The sequence below is a fragment of the Hoplias malabaricus genome, chromosome 3 (genome assembly GCF_029633855.1).
Source record: "Hoplias malabaricus isolate fHopMal1 chromosome 3, fHopMal1.hap1, whole genome shotgun sequence".
Taxonomy (NCBI): domain Eukaryota; kingdom Metazoa; phylum Chordata; class Actinopteri; order Characiformes; family Erythrinidae; genus Hoplias; species Hoplias malabaricus.
Window position 1 is genome coordinate 57,663,441 of NC_089802.1, and position 16,374 is coordinate 57,679,814.

The 16,374-nt window shown below is 38.9% G+C and overlaps 1 long non-coding RNA gene across 1 annotated transcript; it reads right to left on the reverse strand.

The window, feature by feature from the left end:
• Positions 1 to 10,852: 10,852 nt before the first annotated feature.
• On the reverse strand, positions 10,853 to 12,041 carry LOC136690836 (uncharacterized). Its single transcript, XR_010801789.1, has 4 exons — positions 11,904 to 12,041; positions 11,603 to 11,717; positions 11,304 to 11,369; positions 10,853 to 11,186 (listed from the first exon to the last, which is right to left on the reverse strand). It is a non-coding gene; the product is annotated as an uncharacterized lncRNA (long non-coding RNA).
• Between the last annotated feature and the right edge of the window lie 4,333 nt (positions 12,042 to 16,374).

Genomic DNA, 16,374 nt, shown 5'->3' on the forward strand with positions numbered 1-16,374 from the left:
GTATTTTAACAAATATATATAAAAATTATGGTTTTGTGGGTTTTGCCAAATATGGCAGTGGTGTATGTGGGTGGAGCTAAACACTGCACAAATGCACAAAACTTGACTGAACAAAATGCTGCAAGAATTTTCAGACTAGGTGCCATCATTACAGAGATATGGGCCAAAAGGCAAAACTTTGCTCTTTAGCGCCACCATCAGACTGATTGGGGTAATTTTACTTGCCTGAGTAGTGGGTAACCAACTGCACCTACTCTCCAAATGTGGGGTCTGGATGACTTATGGTTTGGGCTCCACAAACCATTTTAGCGGAGAAGAAAAATCCGAGCAAAAGCAAGACTGGCCCAAGCACCTTTGATGCTTGGCCCCTAATAACAGGTTCAATTTTTATAGCTCCTTTAACAAACCCAAGGAAGCTTTAAAATCATAAGTGGGGATGGGAGGATAATTTTTTTTTTTTAATTTAAAGATTTGAAGTGAGACAATTGTTGAAACAATTATCAAGGTCAAGAGGAAGAGCGTTCCAGAGCTTGGGGGCAGCAATGCTGAAAGACATACCACCCAGAGTAGAAAGTCTAAAAGTCCAGTAAGAAGTCTGGAGTTAGAAGATCTAAGAGAGTGAGAGGGAAATATGAAGAAATAAGATCAGAGAGATGTGTAGGAGCCAGACCATGTAGAGCCTTAAATGTTAAGAGAAGTATTTTATATTTAATCTTAGACTCTACAGGAAGCCAATGCAATTGATGAAGTATTGGAGTAATGTGAGCTCTATGCTTCGTGAAAGTAAGAGCCCTGGCTGCTGAAATCTGGATATCCTGGAGACGACTGATCAGTTTAACTGGTAGGCCATAAAAAATTACTATAGTCAATACGGGAAAAAATAAAGGTGTTAATCAACATTTTGTCATCACTATCTTTAAGCATAGAACATAATCGTACATTATTACTCGGATGGTCAAATGCAGTTTTGCTGATTAACTTAATCTGTGACACGAAAGAAAGCATTGAGTCAAGAAGGCACCCAAGATTCTTAATGACTTGGGATGGCTTGATAGCAACACCATCTATGTCAATAGAAAAGTTTGTTACTCTGGGAAGTGCAGATTTTGCTCCAACTAACAAAACTTCAGTTATATCTGGATTTAATTTTAGATACTTTTTATGCAGCCATACTTTATGATCTCAGATGCATGAGCTCAGAGCCTGGGCAGAGACAGAGGTAGAAGTAGTGTTGACATAGATCTGAATATCAGCATAGCAGTGAAATTTAAAACCAAAGTTACGAATTACCTGACCAACTGGTAGAATGTACAGGTGCTGGTAATAAAATTAGAATATCATGAAAAAGTTTATTTATTTCAGTAATTCCATTCAAAAAGTGAAACTTGTATATTATACTCATTCATTACACACAGACTGATATATTTCAAGTGTTTATTTCTTTTAATTTGATGATTATAACTGACAACTAATGAAAACCTCAAATTCAATATCTCAGAAAATTAGAATATTGTGAAAAGGTTCAATGTTGAAGACACCTGGTGCCACACTCAAATCAGCTCATTAACTCAAAACACCTGCAAAGGCCTTTAACTTGTCTCTCAGTCTAGTTCTGTAGGCTACACAATCATGGGGAAGGCCGCTGACTTGACAGTTGTCCCAAAGGCGACCATTGACACCTTACACGAGCAGGGCAAAACACAAAAGGTCATTGCTAAAGAGGCTGGCTGTTCACAGAGCTCTGTGTCCAAGCACATTAATAGAGAGGCAAAGGAAAAGTGTACAACAATAGGGATAACCGCACCCTGGAGAGGATTGTGAAACAAAACCCATTCAAAAATGTGGGGGAGATTCACAAAGACTGGAATGCAGCTGGAGTCAGTGTTTCAAGAACCACCACACACAGATGTATGCAAGACATGGGTTTCAGCTGTCGCATTCCTTATGTAAAGCCACTCTAGAACAAGAGACAGCGCCAGAAGTGTCTCGTCTGGGCTAAAGACAAAAAGGACTGGACTGCTGCTGAGTGGTCCAAAGTTATATTTTGGAAATCAAGATCCCAGAGTCTGGAGGAAGAGAGGAGAGGCACAGAATCCACGTTGCTTGAGGTCCAATGTAAAGTTTCCACAGTCAGTGATGGTTTGGGGTGCCGTGTTGGTTCATTGTGTTTTCTGAGGTCCAAGGTCAAAGCAACCGTCTACCAGGAAGTTTTAGAGCACTTCATGCTTCCTGCTGCTCACCAACTTTATGGAGACGCAGATTTCATTTTCCAACAGGACTTGGCACCTGCACACCATGCCAAAGTTACCAGTACCTGGTTTAAGGACCATGGTATCCCTGTTCTTAATTGGCCAGCAAACTGTCCTGACCTTAACCCCATAGAAAATCTATGGGGTATTGTGAAGAGGTAGATGAAGAGCTGAAGGCCGCTATCAGAGCAACCTGGGCTCTCATAACACCTGAGCAGTGCCACAGACTGATCGACTCCGTGCCACACCACATTGCTGCAGTAATTCAGGCAAAAGGAGCCCCAACTAAGTATTGAGTGCTGTGCATGCGCATACTTTTCAGCTGACCAGCATTCCTAAAAATACTTTTTTTTCTTCTTTTTTTTTTAATATACTAATTTTCTGAGAGACTGAATTCTGGGTTTTCATTAGTTGTCAGTTATAACCATCAAATCAAAAGAAATAAACACTTGAAATATATCAGTCTGTGTGTAATGAATGAGTATAATATACAAGTTTCACTTTCTTAATGGAATTACTGAAATAAATCAACTTTTTCATGATATTCTAATTGTACCAAATTAGGTGTGGTACTGATAATAGATGTTGTATAAAAACATGTGGTATACAAAAACAGATAGGAAATAAATATGGGCATAGTTGACACTGCTTTTGCGTTTAATTAAAGCAATTGGTCTCGATTAACACACCGAAATCTGTATGTGCAAACAAGGGCTGCAAGTGGGACACAGCTTGTCGGTTGGAGTAGTTTATAGAGTGCAGGTGGTCACTTTACTTGTTTGACCAGAAGAGGGCACCATAGAATCACAAAATCACTGGTAAACTGAAAATTTCATTGACTTGCTGTGTGTGGCCCTGATATGTTGCGTTGTTCCTTATAGGAAGGCAAAGGTAATATCAGTAAAGTCAGTAAATACAAATTAAAAAGAAAACATGTTATGGTTAGAAATTTGGTTTGAAGTAGTTATATTTAAGGTGTTAGTTTGCTAGCTATGGTTAAGGTGAGGGTTAAGTTTAGGCTAGTAGTAGTTATTGTTAAAAGTACAGTTAATGTCCACCAATTGGAATTCTACATCTAGAGAGAGAGAAAGAGAGAGAGAGTGAGAGAGAGAGATGAATTCACACAGGTATGTACGTGCACATGAGTGCCGGGGATGGTTTAGATTATACAGATATTCATTCACTCCCACTTCAAAGGTACCTGGTGCTGGTGTCTTCTCAGCTTTCAATAAACAAAAGCCTGTTTTCATGAGCAAGACTCTTTAGAAAGAACACAAGTTGCCAGGGGACTGGAGGAGTAATGGTGTACATATGGAGAGGTGATTAGATACACACATATGGACACACTCCTAGCTCAAAAAATGGACCCCATAGGGCGAGAAGTGAGATCTCTGTATAAGGAGAAGGGTTTGATGTTGGGAATGTTTTTGATCAGTTCTGCTTTCTGGTTTCCAGCGTGCTTATCTGGAACAGCCCTAGAAGTAACCAGCCAGGATCTGGCTCTGGAATGCACAGTGGGGAAGCAAACACACTCTGTTACACTGCATAACAGACAAACATTGCTTAGAAAAACAGGGTTCAATTTCAACTAATTTTATAGATGACTGGAAATCTCTATTAGTTTAGTCAATAGTGTTATTATCAGTGCTTATAAGGACTTGATTTACTGATGGCCATTTATACGTCTGTTTGAAGCCATTGTTTGAAACCTACAACTTGAATTAACATTCACAGCCCACTTAATTACAAGCACTTAACTTGTACATGGAATTAATGAGCTCTTTATGAAAAGCAAGTACTTTATACATTTACCAAGTGCAGTATTATGACCAGCCTTCATATCATTTAAGTCAAAACAGTCATTTAATCATGAAAACTCTAGTTAGATTAGATACAAGGTAGTCCACCTGCATAAGGCAAAAGTGGAAAAACAGGACATTCCTAAACAAGTGGGATTTCCAACAGCTGTGCAAGACCACCAGCACTGCCACCATCAGATAAATGGTGCCTACATCTTTCATCTTAGATAGGAGAGAAGTCAAGGAAAAGAAAATAGACCAAAACAAAAAAAATGTGCATTTCAATCAAAGAAGTAGCTGGTATCCTCAAAACCATGAACCGACCACTCCAGAGCCCATATACATTCATTCATTCATTATCTGTAACCGCTTATCCAGTTCAGGGTCGTGGTGGGTCCAGAGACTACCTGGAATCATTGGGCACAAGGCGGGAACACACCCTGGAGGGGGCGCCAGTCCTTCACAGGGAAACACAGACACACACACTCACACCTACGGACACTTTTGAGTGATCAATCCACCTACCAACGTGTGGTTTTGGACTGTGGGAGGAAACCGGAGCACCCGGAGGAAACCCACGCAGACACAGGGAGAACACACCAACTCCTCACAGACAGTCACCCAAAGCGGGACCCGAACCCACAGCCTCCAGGTCCCTGGAGCTGTGACTGCGACACTACCTGAAAGTTCATTTGTTCTGGATTCCTTGCATCTTGAAAAACATTGAAACTACCACCAACTTCATAGACTGAACTTCTTTTGCTGTAGACAATTCCCTGCACATTTTATTTTACATGATTAGCACCACATTATGAGCAACAGACAACACTGGGTTGATGTTTTTAAATATGATAAGAAGAGAGGTATAATCAATAAATACAAGTTGTAGGCTGTAATAAAAACAAAGATTGAAAACACAAAATACAGAGGAAATGTACTGAAGGGTGATTACTGTCCTGTGCAGAATACTGTAGGTGAACCATTAACATACTCTAACTCACCTGTTGTTTGCCTTGATTTTTCAGCTCTCCTCTATGCCATTCTTCATCTGTCAATTTCTGACCACAACACTGCTGTAGAGTAGATATTATTTGGGCGGTGGAGCAATTTTTCACACAGCCGTGGTACTCACACTTTAGTGTGATTGGCAGTAACTTGTTTCCAGTGTATCTGGCACAGTGGTGTTGCTGAACTGTCTACACACATCAATAGCAGCACTGTGGTCAGAAAACGACCGGTGTTGATGGACTAGATAAGGGTCAAGACAAATAGTGTATGAACAGAGGCTTAAAATATAATTTAACACTGCAACAGCTGCAGGTAGGTGTTTCCAATAAAGTGTCCGGTGATAATCATAAAAGTAATCTTATTAGATTTTCTATTTAAGAAAGTCTTTATAACTTTGAAACAGGAACTTAATTTTTAAAAAGTCAAATTGCATGAGTGTCTGTTATTGCAGGAGACTCGTGGGTTTTGGACATTTTCTTTTAGTTCATTCACCATGAACAATAGATATTTTTATTTACAGTGGTCTCAACATACACTCTGGCTAAACTAACACAAGCTAAACGGGCCTACAAGGGTTGGGTATAGGCTAGCTGGGTTCAAGTTGAGCATAGGCTCTGGGTGGGATGGTACATGAACTGTCCCATCAGTTAGAACCCGGTGGGTTGCCTGTATCAGAAATATGGGCAGAATAGTAACCCTATATATGTGGCCCGCATGGGCGTATAGGTGATTGTGTTTAACCCACCCTAGTCGCATTTCTGACCCTGGAGGGCATCCATATGTGGGGTCAATGTTTAACTAAATGTGCAGGTATCCAGCTGGGCTGCCCAACTCTGCCCCATAAGTGAGTATAAGCTAAAATAAACTACACCGCGTGTTCACCAAATAATATCTAATGCTCACTAGTTGTTTTCCTGAAAAATGCATGTCATAGAAATGCTCCAAATAATGCTTGGAAAAGATGAAAGCCCTTTTTACATTACCTAGCCCTGACATGGGCACACGTACCAGACAATCCGAGAAGGTCCACTTCATATGTGAAATATAGATGAATCATTAACATTTTTATTAGGTTTCTAACCGCCACATGCTGATCTTGTTGATATTCTCTGCTCATCTGTGTGCATTAACACACATCAGTTTGCATTTCTGATGTCTGACGAGAAGAAACAGGGAGGTAAAGTGAGAAGCCGTGGAGACGGATGGAATATTGAACCTCAGGAATGGGCACAGCTCAGAGACAGAGAGCTGAGTAATTGATGTAAAGGGGAAGCAGATGCTCTGTGCTGACTGACATTCCTCTTAATCACCCACGGACATGATCCCTGTCTTTTATCAGTTACTGAGCTCATCCTTTTCACACTCCCTCTTCTTCCCTGCACATGTTTCATACTTATCACTGTGCAGAATAATACTCATTCCTTTCACTCTGCTCATCCAGTGGGAGGAGGAAAATTAAAAGAGGTTCAAATAGGTCATCTTTATAGTTGCAATAGGAGGTACCATGTGATCTTATTACTAATCTTTGTGATTTTGTTTACTGGCGAACATATGTAGATCCACAACCCTGGGGAACTGAGCTTGAAAGATTTCATACTTTTGATGGTTTTAACAAGTTTTGAAACTCTAAACATTATTCTAATGTTGCCTGGAAACAAGTTGGTATACCTCCAGAAAGGCTGGAAGAGGTGGCTAGGAAAAGGGGGTCTAGGTTTCTGTACTCGGACTGCTGCCCCCGCGACCCGGGCCCGGACAAGTGGTAAACAATGGATGGATGGATGGAACTTAGATAGTATGTTGTGGATCATTGTCTTGGAAAATCCATTGCTGCCAAAGGCCAGCTTTTTCTGCAGACTGCCTAATGTTTTCTTTCAGAATCTTAAAGTAGCTTTATTTTCTCCTGACGCCGTTTAATTTTACAAGGTTGTCTGACTCACTGGTTGGTTGGTTGGTTACCTAAATAAATAAATAGCATTACATTCCCACCATGCTTGACCATGGGGATGGTGCTTTTTTTTTTAAATCCTTCCCCATTTTTCAGTCAAGCAAAAAATCATGTCCTTGTGTTTAGACAAATAATTTTCATCTCATCTGACCACAGGATTGTTGAACAAAAGCTTTCTTTGTTTTGTGGTCACATGAGTATAAAATAAACGGAAAAAACAAACAAAACAAATTTCAAACTTGCTCCTCATCCCAGTTTACAAGGGAGGTGTAGATGACGTTATTTCACAATTGAAAAGTATCACAATGTAAAAAACTTCATTGTGAAACCTGAAAAAGAGCTTGAAATATTGATTGTCTGTTCAACACTGTGGCTGAAAAATCTCACAAGCTTAGAGCTTAGAGAGTGGTAAAGGTTCTGACTCAGTATAGTGTCTCATCATCTGAGAGCATTTGGACTGAAAGCCTTCTCCGCCTTAACCAAGACTCTTATCAGCAAGAAGAATCAAAGGGCTAGCCTCACCTTTTCTGAGGAGCATGTGGTGTTACAATGGATCTTATCCAAAGTTTGGATAAAGCGTTGTGGTATGGCATTTTTTTTTCTTCATTATTAGCTGGGCCTAATTGAATGCTAAGGCAGCGATATTTGTACAAGATAATAAAATATATATAAAAAACTTCTTTAAAGCTGTTAACGTTGAAGTAATAAAATGGCCAACTAAGAATGTGAAAGAGACCAGGAAAAGAGTGGAGCAATATTAAACCCAATCAGTCCCTGGTGTGCTGAAGTTATTCAAAGCTAAATTTCTAAGCTTTATGTAATTTTTTGGACAGCTGTAAATATTAATATTACATTTCTAATATCTATGTATATAAAAACAGAATGCTTTTAAACGTTCATTACAGAGATGAGGACACTATCAAAGAGAGTATGACAGCTGACTGGGCTTTGTGTTGAAAGGCTGAAAAGAGGAAGAGGATAATGTTACCAGGTTCAACCCCCTGCACATCCACACACACACACACACACACACGCACACCGGGAACAAACCCTGGATTGTCAGGCTACAGGAGCTGTTGTTATAGGTCGTCCGACAGGCGTTTGACCTCTAGATAAAGAAGGGCACTGTACTGCTGTGCTCTTGAACTGGAGAGAGGACACGAACAAAAAACCTTCTCTTGTCTTCAAGTGGTCACTCATTTTCCACTCCAGCCTCAGGCTCCCCCACTGGTAATGGATTTTCTAGCCAGGAATATGGCCAGCTGAGCAAGTCAAGTGTTGATTATTAAAATGGAGCCACTGAAGCATTTCATCCTGAAAAAATGGGGCTTAAATTTAGAAAACAAAATGTAATTCCTAGAACGACCCTGGCATTTCTTCATCCGAATTGTGTATGCAGTGTTACTGGTTACAAATATCATTTAAAAATAATTTAAATATGTAGAAAAGTGCAAATTAATTTGTATTTTCCCATTTCAAGATTTGGGAATCTTTGCCCAGAATCTTCTTACATCCCAGCTTCTTCCGAGGCTAATTTGAAAGAAGGCTTTATACAAAGAATCTATTAAGGAATAATCACTTTTTCTAACATTATCTAGTAAATAAACACTGAGCTAAGCACCCCAGTAAATAATGCATTTAAACACAGAACAAGTCATCATTGGGCCTGAGATTATTCATGTATGAAATCTGTAGCTTTTGAATAAATATATATATTTATATATATTTAAAATAATAGAAATGAAAACTGGCGGCACGGTGGCACAGCAGGTAGTGTCGCAGTCACACAGCTCCAGAGACCTGTCCCATTCCAGGTGACTGTCTGTGAGGAGTTTGGTGTGTTCTCCTTGTTTCTGTGTGGGTTTCCTCCCACCTACGTGGGTAGATTGGTGACTCTGAAACTGTCCATAGGCATGAGTGTGTGTGTCACCCTGTGAAGGACTGATGCCCCCTCCATTCTGGCTTGTGCCCAGTGATTCCGGGTAGGCTCTGGACCCACTTGCAGAAAATTATTGAATTAATTAATGAAATAAAAACTCATAATTCCCAAAATATCTGCCAAGATCATGCTTAATTAATGCAAACACGTAATAAATAAAGTAGAAAATACTAAATTCGGCAGTGATGAGTTGCTCTAAAACAATTGTGTAATTTATGTTAGTTGCTGGGCGGCACAGTGGCGCAACTGGCAGAGTCGCTGTCTCACAGCTCCAGGGACCTAGTATGTTCTCCCTGTGTTCGCATGGGTCTCTTCCGGGTGCTCTGGTTTCCTCCCACGGTCCTAAAACACACGTTGGTAGGTGTATTTGCTACTCAAAAGTGTCCATAGGTTTGAGTGTGAGTGAATGTGTGAGTGTGTGTCACCCTGCGAAGGAATGGCGCCCCCTCCAGGGTGTGTTCCTGCCTTGCACCCAGTGATTCCGGGTAGGCTTCAGACTTACTGCGACCCTGAATTGGATAAGTGGTTGAACGAATGAATGTTAGTTAGCTTTCTAAAGACACTGCCTAAGGGACAGCTCAAAATGTGAACCAATCTAACAGGAAATGTACCTGCTTTCACCCACAATCAGACCCTTCCCATATGAAAAGAATCTGTATGTTTCATATAAGGCAAACAAGTGTTTTTCTTGCTGAAATCAGATCAAACACATCATAGGTCATTATATATGTTCCCCATATGATTATGGCCACATTCGTACAAAAAGAAAAAAAATTAAGGTTAAATTTTCTGTTTTAACGGTTTTCATAAGGTGCAAACAAGAAATGTTAATTAAATGTATTGCAGCAAAAAAAATTAAAATTCAGAGAAAAATTATTAATGCAGCCAGGAGTGCCGACTCCAGACGGTTAATTAAACACATTTACTAAAGTGGTGGGACTAAAGGTTCTGCAAAGAAACACTTGATTTACAGATGTGTCCATCAATTATTACAATTCAACACCCGTAATTAAGTGATGGTGCTTAAAGCTGTGGTGGACATCGAAGAAAAAACATAACTGACAACTGCCTTTTGCTCAGCGTATTCATTCATTCATTGTCTGAAATCGCTTATCCAATACAGGGTTGCGGTGGGTCCAGAGCCTACCTGGAATCATTGGGCAAGGCAGGAATACACCCTGGAGGGGGCGCCAGTCCTTCACAGGGCAACACAGACACACATTCACTCTCACACACACACCTACCCACTTTTGAGTCGCCAATCCACCTACCAACGTGTGTTTTTGGACTGTGGGAGGAAACCGGAGCACCCGGAGGAAACCCACGCAGACACAGGGAGAACACACCAACTCCTCACAGACAGTCACCCGGAGTGGGAATTTAACCCACAACCTCCAGGTCCCTGAAGCTGTGTGACTGCGACACTACCTGCTGTGCCACCGTGCCGCCCGTCAGAGTATTTAATTAAGCTTAAAATCAAGAACCCAAGAGAAACTGTTGACACTCAGAGCATACTCAGAGATACATGAAACGCGAAAGACCCTCAAGTTCAGTTTTTATATATACATTTAAATCTGAAATTCCTCAGTCTTTGAGATATAACTGATCAAACTCTTTGTTACTAGTTTGACTATATTATTAGTCATGTAGATCTGGGCGTATACATGAAATATCTAAGGTTTGTCTCAGAGGTTCAGGTGAGCCCGAAAGCCATGAGATGTGTACAGTGACACAGACTTCTTTTTTTGCTGGAGTTCTTTTGCGCCTGGGAGATCTGGACATTAGTGACGATGATATGAAGCGCTATGATGCACATACCTCCTACTAACAGACAACCCATTGGTCAGAATAGATGACACAGGTAATATCTGCATCTTTGCTTCCGCTCTGTCCCAATTCAGAGCTCTCCTTACTTTCCAGACTCCTTTGGTCTTCCTCCAGAGACTCTTCTGTTGTGATTAGAGGTATTCACGTGGTTAGTCCTGTGACCACCTCATTTGGTGAAACACCTATTTGAGGTCAGCCCTTCTTTTGTATTTGACAAACTTATCTAATTTTTTTTGATGGGTTTATTTGATCATTTCACAGCTCCTCGTGACTGCTGGTGACACTCTCAGTGTGTCCTTAGCTCAAATTTCAGAAAGATGTGAGATATTTATTCACAAAGTGTGTGCCAGCATTAGAGGAATTCTTTTTGGCAGTCCCCAACACAGGACAGTGTCACTTCAATCTCACCTCAAAGAATGCTGAAAAAAAGAATCAGTCACAGAAAATCATGATGCATTTGATGGAATTTCTGTCAGAAAACTGGCAGGACTGGGATCAATGCTATTAGGTAGACAGAGAGAGGAAAGCATCCTTACCCAGTCACATGAAGGACCCAGAAGGCTGGATTAGTCTCGCTTGCCGTCAATTTGGAGGGCAGCTGCCTAATATTCAGATGTTTTCACATTGGGTGAAAACGTTAAAGTGAAAAAGTTAACAATTTCCTTTACTCGGTTAGTAATTAAGCTTAAAATCTTAATGTGTGTTTCAAATGCCAGATATGAATTTAATAATACAGGATACTTAGAGAATGTTCTTAGTTAGTAACAGGAATAATTTTATCATATCGTGTTTTAGTGTATGTTAATGTGTGTATATACTGTACTTTTTCACTCACCTTTACCCCTGTTTTAATGTTATGTGACAACAAGTCTGCCTTGATCTGATTTTGATTGGTTGATATTTAGATTGATATCTCATTTTATTGACCTGTAACTTTATCAGTGTGGAGCCTATTAATAACCAACAGAGCACACACTTTGATTAAACTTTGGTTGAATATGCATAATTATTCTCCTGCAGCTTTGGTAATAATTTTATGGCTCCTCCGTTTCCTCATTAACCCACGGCTTCACTCTAACTATAGTTAAATAAAAATATTTTTAATATGGGTTACATAGACAGAAAACCAGGTTTACCAGGCATTTGTTTGTCTAAACAAATCCCCACTAAATCTTCCTTTGTCCATATTCCAAGGTTTTCGCCTAGTGACATCGCACAGTTCGCGTAAAATAAGGTATTAGCAAAATATTTAGACCGAGCGAATAACAGAGCAGCGATAGAAACAAGTAAACAGTGGGACTTTTCAAACCTAACGGATGACAGCCGGGCTCAATTCCCATTGGCCAGTTTTCTGAATGACAGCCAGATTAACCAATTAAACTCAAAGCATCGCGGTGAGAGAGCCAATAGCAATTATTTCAGCGTGGTACTGTAGTAACAACAGATTACTTTATTCATTTTAAATAAAAGAATATGTATTTTTTGCAAGATGTTATATCTCATGGATTTATCACTTAAAATGGATTTGTCTCTTAAAAGCCATCAATGAGGTTTCAATTTCATACATCAACGAGGCCTCATGTTATATTTAACATATATGCTAGCTAGTTAGATATAATATATACACTACTGTGGAGAAAGCCTCAGGCATCTAAGACCATGCTATGCAAAGCTATATCTTTTTATTAATTGAAAGTAATATTTTGGGCATGCCAAAATCTTTCTGCTACTGATGATTCTAATGTAGATTAAAAAATGACTGAATGCTAGGATATCCTTTAGTGTCAGCTAATAGCCTCCGATGTCCCAAATCTGGTTTAAATACGCCCTGATATTATATTTATTTATACATTACCTTTTTGATGTTCACTTTTATATTACATAGGTTAAAATGAAAATCTTAACGGTTGTGTACTTGGGGTAACCCTCATATACAGTGTCACATGCTACAAGACACATGCTACAACCAGGCTAGTTTTCTTATGTTCATCCTTTATGAAACTGTAAAATCACACATTGTTTAGGACATATGTTGGACAGTATATGAATTTAATATAGATTGTTCATGTATGTATGATATATGTATTTTTAGTGTCATATATAAAACTTATATGACTGTGGTAAACACATAAAATCATATCTGTTTTTTATAAAACTTTTCCATATGGGTTCATCGGACAATTGTATGTAATTTAATGGCTCTAAAGAACTTCTCTGAAGAAATTAATAAAGTTTTACTTTAATCTGGTCTCAGTTAGTGTAAATATAACATTTGTCAGTGTCTCAGCCAAAAGCTATGGGCAATTGACTAAAAAATGCAAGTTGGGTTTGAAGCCTTCTTTTTAATCAGAGGCAGTTGTATTCTAAAGACTCTTGCATTTTGCTGCTCAAGAACTACTTCTGAAGCACTAACTTTATAAATTATAACTTTATAAACTTTTAAATGTAACAAATATTTACCTTTCATTACTTTGTTCATTCAGTTTGCGATTGATTTGACACTTTCCACAGTGAAAAGAACTGTTTTAATTCCACTATTTGATAATTTAGTCTAGCATATGTATTTTTATAAATGAAATAATAGTTATAAAATTTTGATTGGTTCCCTCAGTTGAACATTTTAAGGCTTTTTCAAAATTCAAGGCAAATTGCATTTGTTTCTCAAAACAGATAATTCCTAATATCCACATTGCACATTTAAAGTGACCCATCTCTTGGGTTTGGTCACACTGTAGTCTGACTTCCTTAAGCAGTCAAATTGGTTGTCAGTTATGTCTCAGGCACAACTACAATGGAGACAAAAAGGCAAGGAGTTCCACCCCTGAGTGCTGAGACAAATCACATGAAATCCAGCCTGACTATTCAACCTGAGTCACATCTTCACACGATCCAGATTTGAAACTGCCTACAAATGTGGATTAAATTAGACTGAAGAACATTTTATGTGACGTTTTGTATTTCAGACTGCAAAACTTTCCTACAAAAAATGGATTTGAGCTGCCTGCCAGAGCACTGACTAAGAAAGTTGCTTGTTATTGTTGTGATTTGTTTCTAAATTCTTTTCATTTTGACTCGAATGTAAACAAGTCAGAAAGGCCTGTGGCTGTGGCTGTATTAAGAGAAACAGACACCCAAAGTTCCAGTGAGCGACAGCTTATCCTACCCACACTTTGTCAGTGGTAGAACTATAGGAGATCCTTAAGACACAAAGAGTACTATATAGGGTCCCTCTTTTAAACCGCATATCTGACTGCTATGGGGTCCAGGTCTCACAGAAAGGAAGAATGACATAATGCAGGCTAATGGCTTCCATATGCTTTTGGGGTTCAGGGGTAAACTTGTGTGTGCTCAATCATCCTCCTGTTTTTCATGCTCTTACTTTCCATGCCCTACTTTCATGCTCTATCATTCCACATGCTTTCTACAACCTTCTCTCTCATTCTCGTTCTCTCTCTCTCTCTCTCTCTCTCTCTCACACACACACACACATACACACACAGAGAGAGAGAGAGAGAGAGAGAGAGAAGTGAGAGACAGTGGAAGAGAGAGGGAGAGAGAGAGAGAGCTCTTGGTTCCCAGATTTCCTCTCTCTCTAACTCTCTGCCTGGGGCTAAAGGGAAGGAGGCCATTTTGACCACCTGAAACTCCCTCTCTCTATCTTGCATTCTGCACATAAATATTCTATTCTACTCACAAACTGTTTTTTTTTTTTTTATCTAAAGCAGTTTTGAGGTAGTAGGTGGGCAGAGTAGCCTAAATCCATACTCAAGTAAGTATTGTTACTTGGGTAAATATCTTAGGTAGCTGTAAGAGAAGCCAAGTAAAAATCAGCTGAAACAGAGAGAAAAAAACATAAATGTATCAAACTGTAAATATATATGTCTAAAAATTATGGAACAATTTTAGAAACACAAACCTCAATATAAAAATATGAAATATATACCACAATATATGGTGCCTAATATCATCAAAATATTCAGAGAATCTGTAGAAATCTCTGTGCACAAGGGACACTTCTGACAGTTAATATTGGATGCTAATTATCTTTGGGACCTCAGACGGCACAGCATTAAAAACAGGTCTGATTCAGTACTGGAAATCACTGCATGGGCTCAGGAACTCTTCCAGAAATCATTGTGAACACAGTTCATTGAGCAATACACAAATGCAGTTTAAAGCTGTATCATGCTAAGAAGAAACCATATGCCAAGACAATGCAGAAATGCTGCCATTTTCTCTGGGCCAAACTTATTCAAAATGTACTGAGGCAAAATGGAAATCTGTTCTATGGTCAAATGAATCAAAATTTGAAATTCATGAACACAGTGTCCTGCAGATTCAAGGCAATGCTAAGCCACATACTGCATCCATCACAGCAGCACTGCTTTGCAGAACTCCGGGTGCTGAACTGGCCATCTGCAGTCCACACCTTTCAACAACAGAAAATATTTGCAGCATCTTGAAACTAAAAATCCAGCAAAAAGACCCAGGATTGTTCAGCAGCAAGAATTCAACATCAGAAAAGAATGACACAACACTTCTCTCCTGGTCCTGTCTCTTTTTGAGATGTACTGCAACTATCAAGTTCTAAATGAGTTAATAGTTTTCATGAAATTGTAAAATGTCTCTTTTTCAACATCTGATATGTGTTTTATGCTTATTCTACTGCAAATAATATATGGGTCTATGAGATATGCAAATAATTGCATTCTGTTTTAATTTACATTTATTTGCATTTTACTTGGCTTCCCAACTTTTTGGATATGAGGTTGTAACTTGACTGTCTTTTACACAGGTTCAAAGATTTCACAACAAATAGACAAATGGAAATTTCCAAAATGACAGAAAATCTTATTTATTTTAACAAACATAATATTATTATCGTATTAACATTTTACATTTATTTAAAATATTTGTATTGATTTATTTACATTACATTAATATCTATAATCATAATAATAATCAAATTAAAAACAAGAAGTAGAAGGAGATGACGAAGAAGGACCACAGTGCATTCTAGGTCTGCTTCACCTAGAAACGATTTGGCTTTTGCTATAGCGCTTTGCTGCTGCAGTGACGCTGTTTCCAGAAATAAATTTACAAGACTGGCAAAGGTAGTGTAATTTCCATATTCTAATCTGCAGGTTAAAACCTCAAATCCTGTGAGTAGGCCAAAGGATTAGGATTTTCCTTTAAAGCCTTTCAGATCCCCAATCATGTGCTACCATTGAATCCTGGCATATAGCATAAGGTAGTTTGACTTGTCCCTTCAGTGTACTCCTATAGCTCATTGTGTCATTTTGTAAGGGTTGTGTTACACAACCGAGCAATGCAATGCACTACAATGCAGTGTTCAAACTTTTCTATGTCATGATGGTGGTCCATTTGGGTCTGTTAATAATTCACTCTTCACTGGAGCAGAACATTTACCCAGAATCATGATCCAAGCAATGTCACTCTTCCAAGCCACATATGGAAAAAACAGGAATAGCCAATAACAATCTATACAAAATTCAATACAGTGACTCACACAAGGTCTTTTGTCCAGCCATAATATTTTATCCATCTTAGCCATGGCAGTGAGCCCAGAGGAAAAAAAAAACACCA